Genomic DNA, 16,326 nt, shown 5'->3' on the forward strand with positions numbered 1-16,326 from the left:
TCCTCTTCCTCCTCTGGCCATCCTCTGCCCTGCTCTGGCTGAGCCCAAGGCTTTATGGACCTCAGAGGGGAGGAGGGGCCTGCTGATTGGTCCATCAGCAGCCATGGGCACCCAGAAGAGGCACCAGGAGTCCCCACTCCGGTGGTGGGACTGGCAGCCTGGCCCCCAGTCTTCAGGCCCTCCCTGGCCTGAAGATGGGGCCTTACTGGGGACCTGCCCTTTTCTGCCCAGGAATTAATCTGCCTCCTGCTGCCATTCATGGCCCTAGGGCTCGGCCCCAATCCCCAGTCAGAGATCACAGCAGGTGCTGAGAGTGGAGAGAGGCCAGGCAGCAGGAGAAGACACCCCCGAGCCTGCAGGGATGTTGGCGAGGGGGAGGAAAGGGGGCGGCCACAGCTGCACTTGGGAGCTCCCACCCTGCCAACTCAGAAGGGGCAGGGCTCCTGCTTATCCCCACCTCCTGCCTGCTTCCTGGAGCCAGGAGGCCCACGTCTGCAGCCGTGGGCATGGGCAGCTGCAGCTGCACCTGGGAGGGCAGATCCTGCCTGTTTCTGGCTCCCCTAAGAGCACAGGGAGACTCGGATCCACAGCTGCAGTTTGGGTGGCTGTAGCTCTGCCCAGGAGGGCAGGGTTCCTGCCTGCTCCTTAGAGCAAGAGGCCTGGGTCTGCAGCTGTGGTTTGGGAGCTGTCCCAACTCAGAAGGGGCAAGGCTCCCACTGGCTCCATGGCATGTGCAGCCCCAGCCACGCTTCCCGGCTGCAGTCGCCATGATGGCAGCAGTCACTGCTGTCACTGGTTTCAACACTGTTGTTGTATAGCTATGTAAGATGTTACTACTGCAGAATACTGGGTGAAGGGTACACAGGACTGCTCTTTGCATTTTTTTCTCCTAAATTTCCTGTGAATCTATAATTATTTCAAAATATTTTTTTTTTTAAAAAAACAAGATATTTGGAAATCCACATAAAGTTTCAAGAATTTTAGAAATTATCTCCTCCTTTTTGTAACTCTGCTTTGTCTCAGTATTTCCTTGGTGGAAATGCTCTTCTTTTCCATTGCCTAAATCCTACTTTTAAAGGACATCTTCCACGATGCTTTGCCTAATTAATTTTTTTTCTTGTTCTTTTGTTGGGCTACTGGTACATCTTAGATCTAATCAGACTGTCTCCAAATATTTTCCTCCCTTCCTCTCATAGGTGGATGGTGGTTGCTGTGGTGCACAGCCTAGGAATGAAATGCTCATTACCCCACCGCTTAGGTGCTTCCTTCAGGAATTACCTCAGTGGAAAAGAACTGTTTCATCCTTGGTCGTGGTTCCCTCCTGGAGTGGCTGATATACAATGTGGGGTTGTTAAAGTTTAACCTTTTGCTTCATTTCAGGACATCTGTGAAGGCCATACCATCTTCAGAACTTTTAATGCTTGCAGGATCTGTAATAACTCCTCTTTCATACCTGATATTGTTAATTTGCTCTCCCTCCCTCCCTCCCTCTTTCCTTCCTTATCTCACTCTGTTGCTCTAGCTGGAATGCAATGTTGCAATCATAGCTCACTATAACCTCGAAGTCCTGGGCTCAAGCAATCCTCTCACCTCAGCCTCACATCTGTAGCTGGGACTGCGGGCGTGTGCCACCATACTTGGCTATTAAAAAACAATTTTGTTTGTTTAGAGATGAGGTCCTGCTATCTTGCCTAAGCTGATCTTGAACTCCTGGTTCCAAGCAATCCTCCTGCCTTGGCCTACCAAAGTGCTAGCTTTATAGGAGTGAGCCACTGTGCCTGGCCTCCCTTCAGTTTTTGAGTCTTAGATGGCTCAAAACGTTTGACACATGTATGTTTCAGGTGTCAGCCAGAAATGTGGGCAGCTCATACACATACAAATAGTTTGGTTTTCCTTCTCTCTGACTTCTTTCCTTCTTGGGTGATTTCCTTTCTTGGATTTTCCCCCACTTTCCAGATGTGCTATGTATCCCAAACTCTGTCTTCTGGTTTTTGAAGCCAGTAAGATTGAGAGTAACAACTGGGCCCTGTCCTCAAGCAGAAAACCCATGACAATGGGAAACTCCCTGGGTCCCATTCCTTTCTTCCCAGCATCAACTTCCCTCTGGTATCTACCTTCTTAGGGTGTTCTCCAGTATCTTCAGGTAGTTATTTTTCGTACTTCATCCAGAGTTTTTGGTTTTTATCTATGGGAAGAACAGTCCAATAGGAGGTACTCAGTTGTAACCAGAAACAGAACTCCTTATTTTTCTTCTAATGTCTCTACTGATCTCTACTGATTTTTCTTCTTTCATTCCTGATATTGGTAATTTGTGTTCTCTCTCTCTTTCTTTTGACTGATCAGTTTAGCTAGAGGTTTACCAATTTTATTGGTCTTGTGGGTGGAGGATCACCTAGGTGCTGAGGCAAGAGACTGAAAGCACAAACTGTTTCATTATAATAAGGAAAATAGTTAGAATGAGAATAGCCATAATACAAATTAGATACAGAGATGATCATGGACAATTATCAATCATTATTATAAGCATTATTAATCATTAGCTTTTAACATTACTCTTTGTTGCATTATTAATATAATCTAGGAATAACCGGTGGGTATAGGGTCAGGTGCTGAAGGGACATTGTGAGAAGTGACCTAGAAGGCAAGAGGTGAGCCTTCTGTCATGCCCACATGAGGGTCGCTTGAGGGCTCCTTGGTCAAGTGGTAATGCCGGTGTCTGGGAAGGCACCTGTTACTTAGCAGACTGAGAAAGGGAGTCTCCTTTCCTTGGAGGAGTCAGGGAACACTCTGCTCTACCAGCTTTTTTTGGAAGGCTGGATATTATCCAGGCCTGCCCGTAGTCATCCGGAGGCATAAATCCCTCCCTGTGGTGCTGTGCTTCAATGGTCATGGTCCTTGTCCACTTTCATGTTCCTCCCGTATTCCTGGTTCCTCTTTGAAGTCCATGGTAGATAGCGGTAGAAGAAAAAGTGAAAGTCTTAAAGTCTTTGATCTTTCTTATAAGTGCATAGAAGATGCTGATGTATGCTGCCTTCTCTTTTTTTCTCTGCTTTGGTTACCTAAGAAGGAAGGGCCCCCTGTACTATGATCATGTGACTTGCTTCACCTCGTCAATCACTTAGAAGATTCACCCTCCTTACCCTGCCCCCTTGTCTTGTATGCAGTAAATGTCAGCTAGCCCAGCCATTCGGGGCCACTACCGGTCTCTGCATCTTGATGGTAGTGGTCCCCTGGGCCCAGCTGCTTTCTCTTTATCTCTTTGTCTTGTGTCTTTATTTATTACAATCTCTTGTCTCTGCGCACAGGGAGAACACCCGCTAAGCCCCATAGGGCTGGATCCTACAGGTCTTTTAAAAAAACCAGCTATTTTAGCTGGGTGCAATGTTGAGTGCCTGTAATCCCCAGCTACTCCAAAGGCTGAGGTGGGAGGATTGCTTGAGCCCAGAATTTTGTGACCAGCCTAGGCAATGTAGCAAGACTTCATCTCAAAAATAAATAAATAAACTGAAAAAAGAACTAGCTCTTTTATTTAATTGATTTCCAAAATTATCTTTATTATTTCATTTTCTATTATTTTTAGTTTTCCCCCTAATTTCTTAAAGTGGAAGCTAAAATAATTTAACTTATACTTTTTCTTTTCTTATATTTTTATTCCTTATATTAAGCATGTAATGCTATAATTTTCCTCTCTAAAGAAAGCACTACTTTAACTGCATTCAATGCTTTTTGATATATATTTTTATTCAGTTCAAAATATGCTTGTTTCCTTTACCATTACTACTTTGACCCATGAGTCAAAGTGTGTACTTAATTTCAAAAGAAGTGTATTACTTAATTTCAAAATATTTGGGTTTTCCACATATCTGTTATTGATTTATAATTATAAGACAACATACTGTATACAATTTCAATCTATTTAAATTTATCAATGTTTATTTTATGAACTAGCATAAAAATATTCTAAACACTTAAAAGGTGCATTTAGCTATTTATGGAGTGTTCTATAAACATTAAATAGGTCAAGTTGGTTAGTAGTGTTGCTCCGGTTTTTTATGCACTTACTGATTTTTTTGTCTAGTTTTTCTATTAATTGCTGAGAGATGAATGTTAAAATCTCCACTACAATTTTCAATTTTTCTTTTCTTTTTTTTTTTTAATGGAGTCTCTGTCACTGAGGCTGGACTGCAGTGCTGCGATCTCGATTCACTGCAACCTCCACCTCCTGGGTTCAAGCAATTCTCCTGCCTCAGCCTCCTGAGTAGCTGGGATTACAGGCGCGTGCCATCATGCCTGGCTGATTTTTGTATTTTTAGTACAGATGGGGTTTCACCCTGTTGGTCAGGCTAGTCTTGAACTCCTGACCTCATGATCTGCCCACCTCGGCCTCCCAAAGTGCTGGGATTATAGGTGTGAACCACCGTACAGGGCCTACAATTTCAAGTTTTTTGAATTGTCCTTTCGGTCTTTGCTTCACATTTATTGAAGCTCTGCTATTAGTTCCAAACAATTTTTTTTTTTTTTTTTGAGACAGAGTCTTGCTCTGTTGCCCAGGCTGGAGTCCAGTGGTGCAATCTTGGCTCACTGCAACCTCTGCCTCCCAGGTTCAAGCGATTCTCCTGCCTCAGCCTCCTGAGTAGCTGGGATTACAGGTGCGCACTATGACACCTGGCCAATTTTTGTATTTTCAGTAGAGATGGGGTTTCACCATGTTGGTCACGCTGGTCTTGAACTCCTCCTGACCTCATGATCCACTCGCCTCAGCCTCCCACAGTGGTGGGCTTACAGGTGTGAGCCACTGCGCCTGGCCAGATTCACACAAATTTAAGACTGTTATATCTTCTTGATGATCTAATCCAATTATTATTATAAAATGTCCCTTACTTTTTGCAACCAGCATATCTGAACAGCTACAATTTCTTATAACAAAACTATAGGAGGTGCACATGATTTTCTATAATAAACATGTAGAGCATGTACTTGGAGTACATGTAAAAGCAAACACAAAAGCAAAAAAACAAAAAACATTAGAGCAAGCATTAACTTTACATTAAACAGGACATATTGTAAGAGATAAATAACTTTTTCAGGGTTAAAAATCAGGATATCACAGGTGAATTTCTTGTAAACAAACTAGGCAGGACTGAATTTCATGCTGGTAGGAAGATAAGCAAGAAAGGACATTCATACCAATCTAGCTAATGTTAATTTTCTTAGTGTCTTTGAGGTAAATACTGTCTAACTTTTACTTATTTTTATGACAGGACACTATGGCATGCTCAATGCTTTGTTTTCTCAAAGCTCTTATGCCAACATTTTCTTCATTCTCTCAATAGGTGGATAGTTCCTTAACATGATAAAAGATATCTACTTCGGTCCTTAAAACCAACATCACGCTTAATGGGAAAATTCTAGAGATATCTCATTAAAGATAGGAATAAGACATAAACGTCTACCGTCATTATTATTATTAAATATTTTACTGGAGATACTAGCCAAAGCAATTAGATATGAGAAAGTAGAGGTATAAAACTTGGAAAGAAGTAGGTAAAACTATTTGAATGATAAGATTGTAATCCTAGAAACTCTACGAGAATGAACTCCAAACAATAAAGCAACTTAGTAAGGCAGTGGATCACGATATTACTATGCAGGAAATGATACTTTCATGTATACATACAACCACAATGTGTAGTAACCCCATTCAGATTTGATAGTTCTAGGATCCTGCTGCTCTTGAGTGAATTTCTCAAAGTGGCCATTTAACCACTTAAAAGTACCCCTCATATGGCATTATAGTCAGTCCCTCCTCTCTCCACCTCCCACCCCTTCCCTGACTCCTTAGAAGTTGAGAAGTATCAAAACAGACCCTTTCTTTAAATATATAGAAAAAGAAGGGTAGACTGTGTATTTGATGAGTACTTCTGGCTATAAGAAACAGAATCCCTGACTTAAGGTGAGTTAATAATAACTAAAATTTATTAAGCACTCTTACAATACTTACAATAGGACCAGCACTATTTTAACCCATTTAATCTTTATGGCATCTTTATCAGAAAACAGTAAGGATCCCAGCACTCTGGGAGGCTGAGGTGGGTGGATCACTGAGGTCAGGAGTTCAAGAGAAGCCTGGCCAACATGGTGAAACCCCTTCTCAACTAAAAATACAAAAGTTAGCCAGGTTTGGTGGTGCATGCCTGTAGTTACAGCTACTTGGGAGGTTGAAGCAGGAGAATCGCTTGAACCTGGGAGGTGCACGTTGCAGTGAGCTGAGATTGTGCCACTGCACTCCAGCCTGGGAGACAGAGTGAGACTCAGTCTCAGAAAAACAAGAAACAAAAATAATAAGGAAACTTATTAGACATCCCTACAAGGCGTTCAGATACAGGGTGAGCTCCAGGTTTGGAATGATGTCACCAAGGACATCATTTTATAACTTTGTTCAGTTGTCCTCAGCATTGGTCCATCAGTTTTATTCGTTGTGATGGGCAGGATGGCTGTTAATGACAGTGTGGGATAGATGTTTCCACCTCAAGAAGACAGTATATCAGAATTCTCCTGAGCATGAAATAGTGGTCCTTTCCTTCAGTCAGATTGAGCCAACTTGGGTCATATACTCATTCCTTGATCAGCAAATATTTCCAAAAAAATTCTGTATGATGACTGGTTTAATCAGTATCATTTTGATTTTGGAATAGGGCAGCTATCTGAATGAAATAAGGATTTTAGTACAAAGGAGTTAGAGGAAAATGAATATTGGATAGGTAACATTATTCACTATAGAGTTTTGTTTTTAATGTAAAATTTAGACGAAAACTTTAGCAGATTTAAGTCCAGTGATAGAAATGCTAAGTTCTGAGTTTTCAAGCAAATGGTCAGAAAAGCCTCTTTAATGTTTTATTACTTACAAAGTAAACATATTTCTCTGTCTGGTACAGAACAGGAGCTAACTGATTTGGGGTTCATTTTCATGAATGTTGTATGAAATGCACATATACCAAACCTCATAAGCTTTTTATTAGTTGATTTATTCTTTGAAATATTAAGCTTGGTGTAAGGTATTATAATCTCAATCTCTTTCTTTGAAAATGTAAGAAGTCAATAGTCAATGTTGCATCAATGAATATTACTCAGTGGATGCCTATTTTATTTCTTCTTTTTCTCTAAGAACCATTTAAATAGTCCTTATGGTTCAAGTATCTCACAGTCTGATTAGTTTCTATTAATTCTTTGGAAAAGAAACATTCTGGGAACTCAGAATTGAACGGTAGGTTGCTTTGATAATGTTCTCATTTAGCTAGTGGATTCCAGAGTGATAGAATGTATGTTTGGCAACCTAATTGTGTAGGAAGAAAAGAACTTCTGTTAGCAGTTTTTTAAAAAAGTTTAAAAATTGTTTTTACCTCACTTAAAAAAAGTTTGATGTCTTGTGGAAGTTTTATAGCATGCATAATATATTAATGCCATACATGATACATGTAAATTTTTTTTTTTTTTTTTATGATAGGGATGTGTGATCAAGAGTTTAAGAATGCCTTAGTCCAAAGTTAATCAGTCTTGGAGTCATGGCTTCGCAGAGAAAAGATACTGGATTTCAAGCTTGACATTAAGATGATAATAGTGGTGACTATGGAATAATCAATATAAAAATAATAATAGCTAACATTCACTGAGCGCCTACAAAGTGCCAGACACTATTCTAAGCACTTTACATCCTCATAACAAACTTATGAGGTAAATGCTATTATTATCCACCTGACTTCTGAAATTTTCTTACCCCGGTACTCCCTGGTGTTAACTGGGCATTCAATTTGTAGAATAAAATAAAATTTAGTGCTGCCAAATTTGTCAGCTGAACGGGGCGGCATGGATTTCAGTGCTGGAGTGGGGGTCAGACGCCCCGGGGCTTTGTGTCCTTAGAGGCCAGCGGAAGCGCCGCATACCTGCGAGAAATAACGTGAGCCGGTGCTTAAATTTCCTGGGTTAGGGCTACTGGACTGAATGCATTTGCAATAACCGGACGCAGAAAAAAAAAAAAAAGCGGGGACCAGGGGAGGCGAACCCCTTCCCAGCGCGAGTCCGAACGTCTGAGAAGCAGAAGCCACAAGTCCCGGCGACCTAAGTCCTGGATCCGCCGCCCCGAAGACCCGCGTTAGCATTTACAATCCGGGGTGAGCTGAAGCCTCCGGTTGCCCTGGTTCGACGCTCTAGCCCTGTGAGCTGCAGACGCCGGAAGTCTCGACTGCTCCCCGCTGGCGCGCCGGACCCCGGTCATTTACCCGTGCTCCCCCCACGCCTGGAAGAACTGCTCACACTCTCCACAGCGTGGTGGTTCTGTTGCTCACAGGTTAGTCTCCTGCGGCAGTGAGAGTCTCCGTCTTCCCCCCCAGCGAGAAGCGTTTGTTCCTGCAATCCGGGCGGCCGCCTTCGCGCGCGGGGTGCTCTGCTGCTTGGAGAGTTCCCTCACGGGTCACATCGCGGAGGTTCGCGCCGGCTCCGGGTCGCGACCTCCCTGCGCTGCTTCTTTGGCTCCTGGTAACCCGCGCTGGCTCCGTCCGCTCGGAGTTAGGAGGCTGTGTCGAGCTAACGTTGACTTTGCCCTGCAGTTTTTTTGTTTTTTTGTTTTTTTTTGAGACGGAGTCTCGCGCTGTGTCACCCAGGCTGGAGTGCAGTGGCGCGATCTCGGCTCACTGCAAGCTCCGCCTCCCAGGTTCAGGCCATTCTCCTGTCTCAGCCTCCGGAGTAGCTGGGACTACAGGCGCCCGCCACCACGCCCGGCTAGTTTTTTGTATTTTTAGTAGAGACGGGGTTTCACCATGTTAGCCAGGATGGTCTCGATCTCCTGACCTCGTGATCCGCCCGCCTCGGCCTCCCAAAGTGCTGGGATTACAGGCTTGAGCCACCGCGCCCGGCCTGCCCTGCAGTTTTTGCTGGGCATCCCCAACAGCACATTGTAAAGAGTTGGGGTCCTCTCGAAGAGTTGGGACTGGGTACTTTTGTTGGTAGTACTAAATTTCAACACCTGGGGAGTACGCTGCCCACATTATTGTAGGAAAGAATTATCTGGTTTAGTGGTTATAATACTTTTTGTCCCCGCCACCCTTGAATGACAGAAAAACCCTACCAACAGGAGCTGACTACAAAAGTGAGTTTCTGTGTAGGGGACATTGGATGTATGTATCAGTGCCTGTCAGTCTGTATGTGTGTTTGGGGTGGATGCTGTGTAATTTTTAAAAATCTATGGAGATTCTGATAATTTGATAACCTGTTTCTCCAGTCTTCCCCTAATTCCTTCCCATTTTCCCCTGGGGGAAATGGTGCCTCACTTTTGGATAGAAGTAGCAACTCTTCGCTTACACTTGCACGTTTAAAACATATCTGATTGTGTTATTTCTGTCCTCAGAATCTTCCTGGACTTCCCGTTGCCTTCAGGATAATACACATTTCTTAGCCTAACTTAAGGGGCCTTCGGGGTCTTGATTCTGCTGAATTTTTCAGTCTTTGGTACTTTCATGGAAAACACACCTGCAGGTACACTCATGCTCCCACCATGCCAGTTTACAGTAATTTAATAACTTTAGATACGGCAAAGTTTACCCAAGTTTTTATTTTTGTTTTTTTTTTCTTTTTTTTTGAGAAGGAGTCTGGCTCTGTGGCCCAGGCTGGAGTGCAGTGGCCGGATCTCAGCTCACTGCAAGCTCCGCCTCCCGGGTTTACGCCATTCTCCTGCCTCAGCCTCCCGAGTAGCTGGGAACACAGACGCCCGCCACCTCGCCCGGCTAGTTTTTTGTATTTTTTAGTAGAGACGGGGTTTCACCGTGTTAGCCAGGATGGTCTCGATATCCTGACCTCGTGATCCGCCCGTCTCGGCCTCCCAAAGTGCTGGGATTACAGGCTTGAGCCACCGCGCCCGGCCTATTTTTGTTTTAACATTTAGCCAAAATCGATTGAATTCGTAATATTGCTAGGCACTGTTTTAAAAAACGGGATAAAATGAAAACAAAACAAAACAAAACAGTCTTCAGTCCTTTAAAAAAATAAAACAACTTTCTGACACATAGTTCACCCACCATAGAATTCACCATTTAAAATGTAGCGGTGGCTCACGCCTGTAATCCCAGCACTTTGGGAGGCTGAGGTGGGCGGATCACGAGGTCAGGAGATCGAGACCATTCTGGCTAACACGGTGAAACCCCGTCTCCACTAAAAATACAAAAAATTAGCCGGGCGTGGTGGCTGGCGCCTGTAGTCTCAGCTACTCAGGAGGCTGAGGCAGGAGGATGGTATGAACCCGGGAGGCGGAGCTTGCGGTGAGCTGAGATCGCGCCGCTGCACTCCAGCCTGGGCGTCAGAGCTAGACTCCGTCTCAAAAAAAAAAAAAAAAAAAAAAACCAAAAAACCAAACCTAAAAGTAATTAGTACATTCACAAGGTTGTACAACCATCATCACAAAATATGCTGTAATCTTCTTCAACTTCATTAGTTGGTTTAATTTTATTAAGTCTATTTCAGACAGACTGCAGTAAGTTACTCTTGTATTCTTTTGTTCATGTTTAATGTGCTGCATTCAGTTTGTGAGAGCCATATTGGAACAATTTTCGAACATTTTCATCACTCCAAAAAGAAACCCTGTACTTATTCAGCAGGCTCACCTGACTTCCCCATCCCCACTCCCCCATTCTAAGCCCTAAGCAACTATGAATTGACTGACTGTATATTTGACTGTTCTGGATTATTCATGTGGGTGAAATCATACAGCATGTGGTCTTTTTCAGCTGGCTTCTTTTACTTAACATTCATGTTCGTCTGTGTTGTATTTAATAGCATGTGTCAGTACTTCTTTAATTGCTGGTTAATCTTTTATTTTATGGGTATTACCACTATTTATTTTCCATTAGTTAGTGGACGTTTGTATTGTTTCCACCTTTTGGCTATTACGTATAATGCTGCTGTGAACATTCACCTACAGGTTTTTGTGTGGACATACCATGTTTTCATTTCTCTTGCATATGTGCCTAGGAGTGAAATGGCTGGGTCATATGGTATCCCTGTTTAACATTTTAAGAAACGGTCAGACTGTTTTCCATAGCATCAGTGTGCATCTTTTTAACATTCTCACCAGTAGTGTATTAGGGTTTTGATTTCTCACTCCTTGCCAACACTTGTCATTATCTGTCTTTCTGATTCTGGCCATTCTAGTGGGTGTGAAGTGTGTGTCATCGTGTTTTCATTTTTTGTTTCGTTGACATGTAGTAATTGTACATATTTAGGGACTACAGAATGTTATTTTGATAAATGTATACAATGTGTAATGATCAAATCAGGTAATTAGCATGTCCATCACCTCAAACATTCATCTTTTCTTTGTGTTGCAACCATTAAAAATCTCCTAACTTTTTCAAAATATTGTGGTTTCAAATCGCGTTTCCCTGATGGCTAATGATGTTGAGCATCTTTTCAAGTGCTTATTGCCCATTTATGTATCTTCTTTGGAGAAATGTCTGCTCAGATCCTTTGCCCATTTTTAAATTAGGTTCTTTTTTGTAATTGAGTTGCAAGAGTTCTTTATATATTCTAGATACAAGTCATTTATCAGATATGTGACAGTCTTTTAGATTATGCTACCGTTCTTTTAGATGAAAAGCACATGAGATTAACTTTTAGTAGCCTTGGAGACCTCCTTGTGGGTGTGTGATTGTAGTTTAGAGAGTGATGGTTTTCCGACAGCTACATGGGAGGCCAGGCCCAGGAAAAATGCTGTGAAAGAACCTGTGAGAAGCGTTTTAAGACTCGAAAAATGAAGCAAGGGGAAACTTTGTAATTTGCCATTCCGTATTGAGTTTTATCTGTCTTTATTGATTTTTAGGAGTTTCTTCGTGCAGGAATATTAAGCCATTGACTGTTAGGTATGTGGCAGATATCTTCAATCTATTTAGTTAACTTTGTTTTATCTTTTTTACTATACTGTTGTTTTACATTTTTGTGTAGTCAGGACTTTTCCTCTAAAAGCCTTCTGGCCAGTAGTTTAGAATATTGTTCTTTAATTATAGGAGTTAGAGAAACTGACATAGTACTTCCCAGTTAGTGTGACTTCTGAGTCCCTGGTGTTATGTTTAGCCTAATAGTGTTCATTGTTTCAGACATTGGTGCCTCCCTGTCTCTCTGCCTCAAAAAATATGCCATGATCTGCTTCAACTTTGTTCATTTAACTCTCTACTTTAAACAGACTCTAAGAAGTTATTCTTTTATTCTCTTGTTCATGTTTCATATACTGCATTAGATTTGTGAGAGCCATATTGGACAGTTGGTCACCAAATATTAGGTACTTTTTTCATACTAGCAGGTATTTATTTGAAGATTTAATGTATGCAGAGGTTGAGTGTAACTATTGTGTTCTGTATTGTTTGGGGCGTGTTGGAAAAATTAGTTTTATAAAATCCTGTTAACATTGTAATTTTTTAAAAATTTTATTGGTTAAAAGGCAGTAGTAGTTATATACATATGTGTGTGTGTGTGTGTATATATATATATATATATATATTTTTTTTTTTGAGACGGAGTTTCGCTTTGGTACCCAGACGGGAGTGCAATGGTGTGATCTCAGCTTACTGCAACCTCTGCCTCCTGGGTTCAAGTGATTCTCCTGCCCCAGCCTCCTGAGTAGCTGGGATTACAGGAGGCTGCCACCACTCCCAGCTAATTTTTGTGTTTTTAGTAGAGACGGGGTTTCACCATGTTGACTAGGTTGGTCTGGAACTACTGACCTCACCGCCTTGGCCTCCCAAAGTGTTGGGATTATAGGTGTGAGCCACTGCGCCCAGCCAGTAGTAAAAGTATTTTTAGAAACTGAGCATTTTGACAATCTAAGGGAAGTGATATACAATAGCTTCCAGAAAAAAATTGCATCTCTCTGTTTACATATAATGGCCAAAATTTCATTCTTTCACCATGGCTTGATTCCAGTTAGAACTCTGTGCTTCTTGTTTCAGTGTTTTGTCTTTTCTTTTTAAAAATTGTGATAGAATATATGTAACATAAAATTGACCATTTTAACTATTTGTAAAGGTACAGTTCAGTGCCATTAAGTACTTTCTCATTGTTGTGTAACCATAACCACCATCTACCTCCAGAACACTTTTTTCTTTGTTGCCCTGCCTGGAGTGCAATGACGTGATCTCGGCTCGCCGCAACCTCCACCTCCCGGGTTCAAGTGATTCTCCTGCCTCAGCCTCCCGAATAGCTGGGATTACAGGCATGCACCACCATGCCCAGCTAATTTTGTATTTTTAGTACAGACGGGGTTTCTCCATGTTGGTCATGCTGGTCTTCAACTCCTGACCTCAGGTGATCTGCCCACCTCAGCCTCCCAAAGTGCTGGGATTACATGCGTGAACCACTGCACCCGACCCAGAACACTTTTATCTCCACACGCTGCACCCATTAAATGATAAATCTCTGTTCCTCCCTCTCTCCAGCCCCTGGCAACTACCATTATATTTTCTGTCTCTATGAATATGACTCTTCTAGGGTCCTCATAAAAGTGGAATCATAAAATATTTGTCCTTTTGTGTCTGGTTTATTTTATGTAGCATGTCTTCAAGGTTAATTCATGTTGTGGCATGTGTTAGAATTTTCTTCTTTTTAAAGACTGAATAATATTACATTGTATTCCATAGAACACATTTTGTTTATCCATTCATTAGTCGATAGATATTTGGGTTGTTGCCACCTTTTGGCTATTGTGAATAGTGTTGCTATGAACATTGGTATACAAATGTCTGAGTTCCTGCTTTCAATTATTATTATTATTTTTTTTCTTTGAGATGGAGTCTTGCTCTGTCTCCCAGGCTGGAGTACAGTGGTGTGATCTTGGCTCACTGCAACCTCCGCCTCATGGTTCAAGTGATTCTCCTGCCTCAGCCTCTTGAGTAGCTGGGACTACAGGCATGCACCATCACGCCGGCTAATTTTTATATTTTTAGTAGAGATAGGGTTTTGCTGTGTTGGCCAGGTTGGTCTTGAACTCCTGACCTCAAGGGATCCGCCCACCTCAGCGTCCCAAAGTGCTGGGATAACAGGTGTGAACCACCATGCCTGGCTGTGCTTTCAGTTCTTTTAGGTATACGTACCCAGAAGTGGAATTGCTGGATTGTAGGGTAATTCTTTTGATTTTTAAGGAACTGCCTGTAAGCTTTAGTGTTTTTGTTATTTACATAAAAGATGATATTTAAAAGAATTGTGTAATTTAGCCATGGATTATCACATTTACCTTTCTAAAGGGCCATTTCCTACTTGAAGGGGTGTAGGTGTTTTTGTATTAGGACTTGGAGATCTTTGAGTTTTAAAATTATTGCAGTTCACACTAAATAAAAGGTTTATCTTGGACAGTTTTCCAAATCCTGAACATCTCTATGATCCAAGATTTTGTTGTTGTTGTTGTTGTTGTTTTTTGAGACAGGGTCTCACCTTGTCACCCAGGCCGGAGTGCAGTGCCATGAACATAGCTCACTGCAGCCTTGACCTCATGGGCTCAAGTAATCCTCCTGCTTCAGCTCCTCCAGCAGTTGGGGCTACAGGCACATGCTACCATGCCCGGCTAATTTTTGTATTTTTTGTAGAGATGGGATTTTTGCCATGTTGCCCAGGCTAGGCTCAAACTCCTGAGCTCAAGCAATCCGCCTGCCTCAGCCTCCCAAAGTGCTGGGATTACAGGCGTGAGCCACCTCGCCTAGCCTTTTTTTTTTCTTAATGCTTTCTGTATTTTTAGTCTTTTTGGGGAAATTACCCATCATGACAGACTCTAAAATGGAGGTGAGTTTGCAAACTTGTATAGTTCCAAAAGTCTGTGAATTGTTCTGGTATCATACTACTGCTCCATTTGGATGCTTTGGCAATTACCCTGGTGTGCTGTGACTATTGCTGCTTCTGACAGGCAAGTTTACCTTCCTCAGTGCAAAGATAACCATGTCATTAGTTAGTTGAAGATTAGGAGATGACCAGCATTATTCTCTTTTACGACTGTATCATTCTTTTTTCAACTATTTTCCTGTTGTTGGAACTGCAAATTATTGTGGGTACTGCAGTCCCTTTGAATAGCTGTGACCTCCCAGGTATGACTGGGAAAATGTAGAAAAACAGACAACAGTATGGCTCAACCAAAACTTAGAAAACTAAGATTGCGTGTGGCTGCCAGATCCTGGGAACAGGATGGCTTAAGGGCAGCCCTAAGGGATAAAGGGTAGAGGATTTTTATGTGTTACACCTTCTCTAACAACCTCTCCCTCCCATTGCAACATCTTTCATAAGGTCTCAGTTTAATATTCCATCATTGCTGTTACAACCAATATTACTTTATTAACAGCAAGTGTATTATCAGGAGAGATGGGAGGAACTAGTGTGTTAATGTGACTTTTGCTCTTAGTTTGGGTCTCTTTGTCATTTGGACTCTGATCTGGTGATCTGTTATCTTGTGGGCTCTTGGTGCCTTATGACATTTGGCATTTGCAAATGCACTGGAAAGGTCCCCAGATGGATTTAGATGTTCCAGATCTCATGGAACTTTGATGTCACTTACATTCATAAGTGATCTAGCAAATACCAAGATTACTTAGATGCTAAGCACTCAACTTTCCCTGTTTATGCACCAGCTTTTTGAGGGAGATGAAACACAATCACATAAAGGATGTAGCAGATGGGCGTGGTGGCTCATGCCTGTAATCTCAGCACTTTGGGAGGCCAAGGCAGTCGGATCACTTGAGGTCAGGAGTTCAGACCAGCCTGGCCAACATGGTGAAACCCTGTCTCTACTAAAAATATAAAAATTAGCTGGGCCTGGTGGCAAGTGCCTGTAGTCCTAGCTACTCACAGGCTGAGGCACCAGGCACAAGAATCACTTGAACCTGGGAGGCAGAGGTTGCAGGGAGCTGAGATTGTGCCATTACGCTCTAGCCTGGGCGACAGAACAAGACTCTCGTTTTGTTGTAGGGAAAAGCATTTCCTAGCCAGGCGTGATGGCTCATGCCTGTAATCCCAGCACTTTGGGAGGCCAGGGTGGGCAGATCACTTGAGTCCAGCAGCTTGAGACCAGCTTGGGCAAAATGGCGAAACCCCATGTCTCTACTAAAAATACAAAAGAACTAGCCGGGCATGGTGGTGCACACCTTTGGTCCCAGCTACTCAGGAGGCTGAGGTGGGAAGATCACCTGAGTCTGGGAGGTCGAGGCTGCAGTGAGTTGCAGTGGCACGACTGCACTCCAGCCTGAGTGACAGAGTGAGACCCTGTCTCAAAAAATAAATAAATAAATAAATAAATAAATAAAAGTTACCAGA

At 42.4% G+C, this 16,326-nt stretch overlaps 1 protein-coding gene across 7 annotated transcripts in view; it reads left to right on the top strand.

Annotated features, from left to right (window-relative positions):
- The first annotated feature begins 8,230 nt into the window (after positions 1-8,230).
- The window catches only part of LOC112620440 (cytochrome c oxidase assembly factor 1 homolog), a 124,300-nt gene continuing 116,204 nt past the window's right edge, over positions 8,231-16,326 (top strand). For 4 of the 7 annotated variants that reach the window (XR_003118528.1, XM_025379028.1, XM_025379031.1 and 1 more), the window contains exon 1: positions 8,231-8,344. The gene's annotated coding sequence lies outside the window, so the exon portion shown is untranslated. The remainder of the gene's footprint in view (positions 8,345-16,326) is intronic. The other 3 variants (XR_003118527.1, XM_025379026.1, XM_025379025.1) reach the window with 2 other exon arrangements.

This window comes from Theropithecus gelada, chromosome 3, assembly GCF_003255815.1.
Source record: "Theropithecus gelada isolate Dixy chromosome 3, Tgel_1.0, whole genome shotgun sequence".
NCBI classification, from domain to species: Eukaryota; Metazoa; Chordata; class Mammalia; order Primates; family Cercopithecidae; genus Theropithecus; species Theropithecus gelada.